Here is a 7,899-nt window from a genome sequence, read left to right as displayed (position 1 = left end):
AAACAAGGTCAGCTCATCTCCTCTGGGAAACCAAGAAAATGAAAACTTGAGTTAAGAAGGGCCTATGAGGGGGCGCCTGGGTGGCTCAGTGGGTTAAGCTTCAGCTCAGGTCCTGATACCCGGGTCCTGGGATCCAGCCCCGCATGGGGCTCTCTGCTCGATGGGGAGCCTGCTTCCTCTTTCTCTGCTTGCTTCTCTGTCTACTTGTGATCTCTGCCTGTCAAATAAATAAATAAAATCTTATAAAAGAAAAGGGGGGTGGGCTATGAGGGGCGCCTGGGTGGCTCAGTGGGTTAAGCCTCTGCCTTCTGCTAAGGCCATGATCTCAGGGTCCTCCCATCGGGCCCCACATGGGGCTCACCGCTCAGCAGGAGCCTGCCTCCCCACCCCCCGCCTGCCTCCCCTGCTCTCTCTCTCTCTTGCCTGCCTCTCTGCCTACTTGTGAGCTCTGTCAAATAAATGGCTAAAATCTTTAAAAAAAAAAAAAAAAAGGATTATGAAGCAACAACTTCAGGGACCGACAGGTATTTGTATTGAGGGCCTACTCCTTCCTCCACTGAAATTAGCTCAGCAAGGTGCTGGACCACGGGTTCATAACGGAAGGAGCAGAAGCAAAGCCGCACTCCTAACAAGCAGCTGGGAGGAGCGGCACGGGAGGGAGGCCGTGAGGTCCTCCCACGGCGCCGCCATACCGCTCTGGCCCACCATCTTCCCATTGCACTGGGCCGGAACACATGGCGGCCGCATGCTGCAGGCGCAGCGGCATCCCCTGTTAAGACACGGGCCACCCCCTGTTCCTGTCACCACCTCTCGGGCATCAGCCCATCGCGAGAGCACTGTCCCCTGGGGCTCAGTCAGGCTCGGGGAGATGCGAGTCGGCGTGAGCAGACAGTGCTCCTCCCAGCAACGCTGGCAGGGCTCAGAGCCCTGGGGTAGCCCAAAGGCTGGGAGGGGCAACCCGGGGGGCAGAGGCCTCCCTATTCCTCCGGATCCCACTGGGGGAACCCAAGTCACCGGCGGACTCGCCAATCCTCCAAGCCCTCTTTCCGCTTGATGCTTGGTGGGGCCACGTTGCTCTGCCTCGCGTCAGGCCCTCCAGCAGGAAGGACCAGAGGGGCCCCCAGGGAAAAGACAGGCGGGCGGCGGCACCCCGGTGCCAGAAGGGCCGAGCGGCGCTCTCGCCGTCCGGCTGGCTCACCTTCGCCTCAGCTCCGGTAGGTTCCCTCCCGGCCGCGTCATCGCCACAGGCCTGACCTTGGGTGGGGCGCCATTTTAGGAAGAACGAGGCGCGGAGGAAGCGGGCTGTGGTCCTGATTGTGGCACTTTGTTCCCGCAGCCCAGAAATGAATACGCCATCTAGTGATAGAATATATATTTTCACAGATTATTTTACAAATTATTTTACATATAAATACACACACATTTGAAAAATAGCCCGTGAGGAATAAAAACATGTTCCTATTTGACCATAGAAACACCTGCTTTATTTGTATTTATTTAGTGCATTGTTTTCTATCAAATATTTTGTAATCAGCTTATAGACTAGAATGCTGCAGAAATATATTCATCTGAAATATTCAATTCCTAAGAATTAGCACTTATTTAAACATTTATGAAAATAGTAATTTGGGATGTTAATATCTTCATTTAGAATTAATTTTCATATCTTAATTTTTATGTCATTAATTCTTATCTACACATTTCTTCAGTGTGAATGGTATTGATTTTCTATATTTAATTTCTTGAAAATATAGTTGTGATTGAAATGTAGATCTTAAAATCTAAGGGGGAAAAACAGTGAATCTTATGTAGCAATGTGAGATTAAAGGAATTTTTAGCTTGATTCTTGACTTAACATAAATGTGTCTTTCTGACTTAAAAGTCCCTTAACTGTGTAAATGTATGGCATAAAGCACTGCCTTTTGTGAAATGAAAAATTTAGTAGATAATTAATCATGCCAATTGTTTTAAGATGGGTATTCATTGTTAATGCACAATTTGAATGAAAACTACCAAATTACAGAAATAACACATGAAATCTCTGGCTTATGGGCATTTGGGGAAAGCTAAAGGATAGCAGTGAACATAAAACTTCCAGAAGAGATCACTTCAAAAGCTTTTTCCTCTCATATTAGAGAATGTTTTGCTGTTCAAATTCTGCTTTTTTGAGCAAGAAGACGTTCTCTAATACAAATCCTGGGAAATAAGAAGATGAAAGCCCCACATCCGAAAAGATGTGAGAAATTGTGCGATTTTAACCCTACATGGATTAAGGTGAAAACTGAGTAGGTTAGTTTGCAGTGTGTAGTGAATTTAGCAAGAATCTATAGAAATTATATATAACTCTTAAAATCATGAATTATTGCTCTATTTTTACCTACTGCTTGGTATATTTTTGTTGCTATTGGTTTTTCAATAACCATAATTTTAGTCTCCTTTTCTCTAAAAGAATCATAAATGAATGGGAAAATTAGAAGTACAATATAAATAATATTTTTTATACTTTCTTGTCTATCATTCCCAGGTACTATGGCAGGTATTTTTTATAAACAAGGCCATTCTTATAACCACAATAAAACCATCAAAACCAGAAGGTTTACCTTAGTAAGTTGCTATCTTCTAATTATCAAAGTATACTCAGGTGTTGTCAATTGCCCCCAAAACATCTTTTACAGCTAAAGTATCCAATTCAGAATTACCTGTTACATTTAGTTGTAATGTCTCTCTCATCTCTTTTAGTCTGGAACAGTTCCTTAAACTTCATGAGATTGATATTTTTATAAATTACAGGACTTTTTTTTTTTTTTAAGATTTTATTTATTTATTTGACAGAGAGAGATCACAAGCAGGCAGAGAGGCAGGCAGAGGGGGAGGGGGAAGCAGGCTCCCTGCGGAACAGAGAGCCCTACGTGGGGCTTGACTCCAGACCCTGAGATCAGGACCTGAGTCTAAGCCAGAGGCTTAACCCACTGAGCCACCCAGGCGCCCCAGGCCTTTTTTTTTTTTTTTTAAGATTATTTCTTTAGTTTGGTTTGTCTGATATTGCCTTATGACTAGATAAGAGCTGCATCTTTGACACAAATATCACAAATATGATGCTATATTCTTCTCACTGCATCCTATCAAATGGCAAAGTATTTCATTTTTGCCCCATTATTGATAGTATTTAGTAATTTAAGATGGTGTTTTCCAATCTTGTCTACTGTAAGATAGCTCTTTTTCCCTTTGTGATTATAGTTATTTTGTGGGAAGTTATTTTGAAACTATGTAAATATCCCATTCCTTTAAAAAAAATTCAAATCATTCATTTATGTTTCTAATCTTTGTCATCTCATGGTTCCATAAATTATTTGTGTATTATAATCTATATTGTCATTTCTTTGAGTCTCAAATTATCCAGATTTGGTCAGTGGAAATTCATCTAGCCTAGTTTTTCTGTTCTCTTGGGATATTTTATCATTTTTAAGCATTTTCTTCCCAGTGCTCTAGACATTCCAGGCTCATATTCCCTTCCCCAGCCATAATAGCAGCTATTTCTGCAATGTACTTTTTTTTCTCTTATACAGAAAGTGGTAATAGAAATATCTGTGTACCAGATGGGTTCATTGTTTTAGGTTAGCAATTGTTTCTGAAGACCGTAGTGACTAGAACTTGGGAATATATGCATCGATTTACATATGCATTAGTTTATTTATTATCTATTTATATATCCATCCATCTCTTTATTGAAAAGCTATGAGTTCACTTCTAATTTGAGTCCAACACTACAGTTTATTCTGGTTTTCTTTGTTTCTGTGTTTATAACTACAATTGTTGTTAGTGAGAAACATATCTACCATTTTATTTAATGTATTTATATATTTGATTAATAGTCTGTATGTAGGCTATGTCTATTTGCACTGCCATCCCTTCTCCTGTGTAGGTACCTGTTAAAGTTCTGACACCCTGATGTAGGTTATAAACTATATGACACCATGATAATTCTGCTTAGATTCTAAAGTCCCACACTAATGTATCCTTCCATAAGGGCATAAAGTTTCAGTAGGAGTATAAATTGTTTGTGGAAGCAGCCTGATAATATGTATAAAAATCTAAACTCTACCTGTCCTTGGAAACCTTTTCCCTGCTAGGAAGTTAACCTAAATAAATACCCTCACATGTACACAAAGTTGTATGTACAAGGCTTTTAGTCTACCTAAAAGTGACTAAGTGCATAAACATACTCCAAGATAGAAAGGGGAAAGTCAAGCATATAAATTGAAAATAAGTACCCATTAATTAAGACAGAAAGAGAAAAGCATTTGAGATATAAGTTTAGAGAAATAGTATAACTATATAAAAACAACTGCCAATAAACCAAAACTGTAAGGGAAAGAGAGAGAGGAAGAGAAAGGGAACAAGGAGGAGAAGGGGGAGGGGTAACAAAAGATGACCATGACAGAGAGTGAAGGAGGAAGGAAGGGAAGGAGATGGTAGATAGGTAGATAGATAATAGAAAAGAGCACTTCAGACCAAAAGCATTCTATTTTAGACAAAATATTCTCACAGACATACAGCTATATTTTAATAGGCACTAGAGCATACACATGGACTTTTATCCAGATTGAATCTTTTAAGTAGCTTACCTTCTCTGTCTTTGCCCATTTTATGCCATGTTTCTACCTGGATTATGCCACAACACATGTGTTTATCCTTTCCCCACCCCCAAATCCCAGAAGCCCCAGAATCCTTTATCAGCGTTACAGATATTTTTGCCATAGCACATGTCCTTGACTTGCCCCACCTGAAAATACTGAGTGCTTTAAAATTTTCCCTTCTTCTGATGTAAACAAATATGTGTGAAAGTTGTTTCTTAGAATAGAATTACCTTCATAATTTGGGAATTAAACTTGAGGTGACAGTGGGCCAATAGATTACCTTTCTCGGACCATATTTGCATATTAGCAAATGCCTTCTATCCTTAACCCCTTACCCAGGGCCAAGGGCAAAGACAGCATTAGAGGAGGGTAACCTCATTCTGCTCACTTCTGTAGGATTCTGTTTTGGTTTACTACATTATATTTGGTAAGTTCTTAATTGAAATACGTAATACGTAAATGAGTAAATAAAACTTCTGATTTGTATGCAACCAAATGTAATGCATACTATATCCCACATTTCTCTATTCTTTAACTTTTATTTACTTGTAAATACCACTTCACTCTTAGGAAAGAGCAGTATGGTAACTTGTGGGAGTATATCCTAGAAGCTCAGAATTACCTGGATGTCTCATTCCACACAAACTCGTCCTGATCCAAGTTTAAAATGTGGCAAACTCCACAGAAAGAATTGGCCAGTTCAAAACATAAAATCTTTATTCTAATCTGAAATCCTCTCCTTCACTGTCCTTTCAAATTTCTTTCACATATAGGAACACCTGTTTTCTACCCAGAAGAACTTATAAGATAACTAGCTATAGTTTTGGTAGTTTGGAGAAATATAACTTTCCCTGGTGTCTCTATACTGGAACATTTTTGTTTTTTATTTAAATCTCTCATTCTTCCCATTGGGAAAAATTTACTACAGATAATTCAAGAAAATTTCATTTATTTAAAGGCCTTTCTTCCTTCTGTTCAAAGATACAACTACATTTATAGGAGCTTATAGAGGGTTGCAGCATTGGATTGGTGGGTTGTTAAGGGAGGAAGTCCCTAGCTTCCTTCATGATCATTATTAATCTAAGATGTACACACTGAAACAGCCTCACTTTCAACTGCCTTCTCATTATTGTTCTATGTAGGTAACTACAGCACAGTGCATGCTCTGACAAGTCATCACCATGTTTCACTCTTTTTTAGCTACTTCCTCGCCACTCTCAGACCACAGGAGACATAAGCTACACTGGAACTTTGAGGCTATGCCAAGCTCACCTGCAGCATTGCCATCTTTTCCTGGCAACCAGGAATTCCACAGAGAAGGTGAGCAACTTGTCTCTCTAACCCTGAGGTATCCTAAAATGTATCTGGTCTTCTATTTCCCACCAATTCCCAGCAGGATATTAGTGCAGAAGAGACCACAGTTTATTCTCAGGTTTGTCTAACAGTATTTAATCAGCTATGTTCCGTTATTACTCTCTCTCTTCCTTTAGGCTATATAAAATTTAGCTAGTCCAGGGTGAAGGGTGAGGATGCCTTGTGTCTGATACAGTACATATAGTTTCCAATCAACTGTGTAACCTTGGGTGTTAAGCTTAAGAAATATAAAAGACAAATATTTAATTATATTGTTCTACGTCTTTTTTCCCTAGAGACAAAAAACAGTTGCCCCTGGTGAGAAGGATAATTGGGTCCATTGAAAAATCAAAAGAAAATTTTCAGTTTTTAAAAAAAAAATTTGCTTAGTGCATAAAGAATTCGTAAAGCATCCAATAGCAAACTTCCTTCTCTGTTGCCCTTTTTGACTTCCTGTGTTTATACTTATTCTTAGAGCTGCTTTTTAAAAGCAACTGGAGAGTGTGATTTATAACTTTCAGCCTGAAAATGTCAGAAAAAGTAGCCAACACCAAGTCTTGCTCTGTGAATTTAAAACATCATGAAAATTATGTTTCTCCCCTCTACCAAATTGTTGCCTTCAAACCCCACAGCTGCCTCATGGGCTGTGGTAATGATAAAGACATAGTAACAAACCTATACCTGCCTGGAGAGTTTCTTAAATATGCTGATTCTTGAACAACAATCCAGGGTTACAATATCATCATTTTTAGAACAGAGGAAAGCTAGTATTCATACTTAATAAACAATTCAAATAATTATTTCCTTCAGTTTAGAATATTCTATCCTAGAAGATATTAGCTATTATATGTAAGCTATAAAAACTGGCCATACAAATGTAAAAAATAAAATAAAAGCCTTCATATAGCTATTATTTCAAACCAATTTGGGCTACATTTAAAAAAAAAAAAAACAAACACTCAAAGGGATAATTATAAAAAAATCTCAGAAAATATTAATGACCCCATTCCCATGCACACACACTGGAAAAAAAGAACATAATAGTTCAAATCAATGTCCTCAGACATTTACAACCTCATCTCCACAGGATCATTGATGATTCCAGAGAATACCCCAGTCTTTTTACTGAGAATATAGAACAATGGAAGAATTGAGTGGGTAACAAAAACTAAATCTAAGTATCTAACAGTGGATGAACTTGTTAAATAATGTTGTTTAAGGAATTTTAAATGCCTATAAAATTAAACCATTCAACAATATTTAATGAGATTCTTCTAAATTAGGCAGTATGCTAATGTATTAAAATATTATACTCCTACATCTATTTATATGGAAAACTTGCTTATAATAGATTTTTAAGTATAAGGGTTAATGAAAAATAGTCAGCATATTATGATTTCTATCAAAAATACACATAGAGGGGTGGCTCAGTCAGTTAAGTGTCTGCCTTGAGCTCAGGTTATGATTCCAGGGTCCTGGGATCAAACTCGTCACTGGGCTCCCGGCTCAGTGGAGAGTCTGCTTCTCCCTCTCCTCCCCACTAGTGCTTTCTCTCTCTAACTCTGTCTCTGTCTCTCAAAGAAATAAATAAAACCTTTAAAAAAATACACACAGAGATACGAGCTTTAGATGGACACAAAGACCAAAAACTTAATGTTGATTATGAATTAGGATCGTAGGTAATTTTTAATTTTATTTTTATCTATTTTCTACATGTGTTCATCTTCTTTTCAGCCAGGCTCACCAATCTACCTTATCCCCAGTAGACGTGTCAGGTGGCAACTTGTTATTTTCACCTTCTTACCTGCTCCATTTGGTTTTGATGAATGATGCAGTCTTGAGAAATGACATTCAGAGTGTCAAGGGGTTTGATGATCAGGTAGTTTTGGCTATACTTAGGCTTTAAAAA

The 7,899-nt window shown here is 38.5% G+C and overlaps 1 pseudogene; it reads left to right on the top strand.

Moving 5' to 3' along the window:
* Positions 1-834: 834 nt before the first annotated feature.
* LOC116597916 overlaps positions 835-7,899 on the top strand; it is a 63,398-nt pseudogene continuing 56,333 nt past the window's right edge.

The sequence above is a fragment of the Mustela erminea genome, chromosome 8, assembly GCF_009829155.1.
Source record: "Mustela erminea isolate mMusErm1 chromosome 8, mMusErm1.Pri, whole genome shotgun sequence".
NCBI classification, from domain to species: domain Eukaryota; kingdom Metazoa; phylum Chordata; class Mammalia; order Carnivora; family Mustelidae; genus Mustela; species Mustela erminea.
Note: the sequence above shows the minus strand (reverse complement) of the source record. Positions and strands in the feature narration are given on the sequence as shown.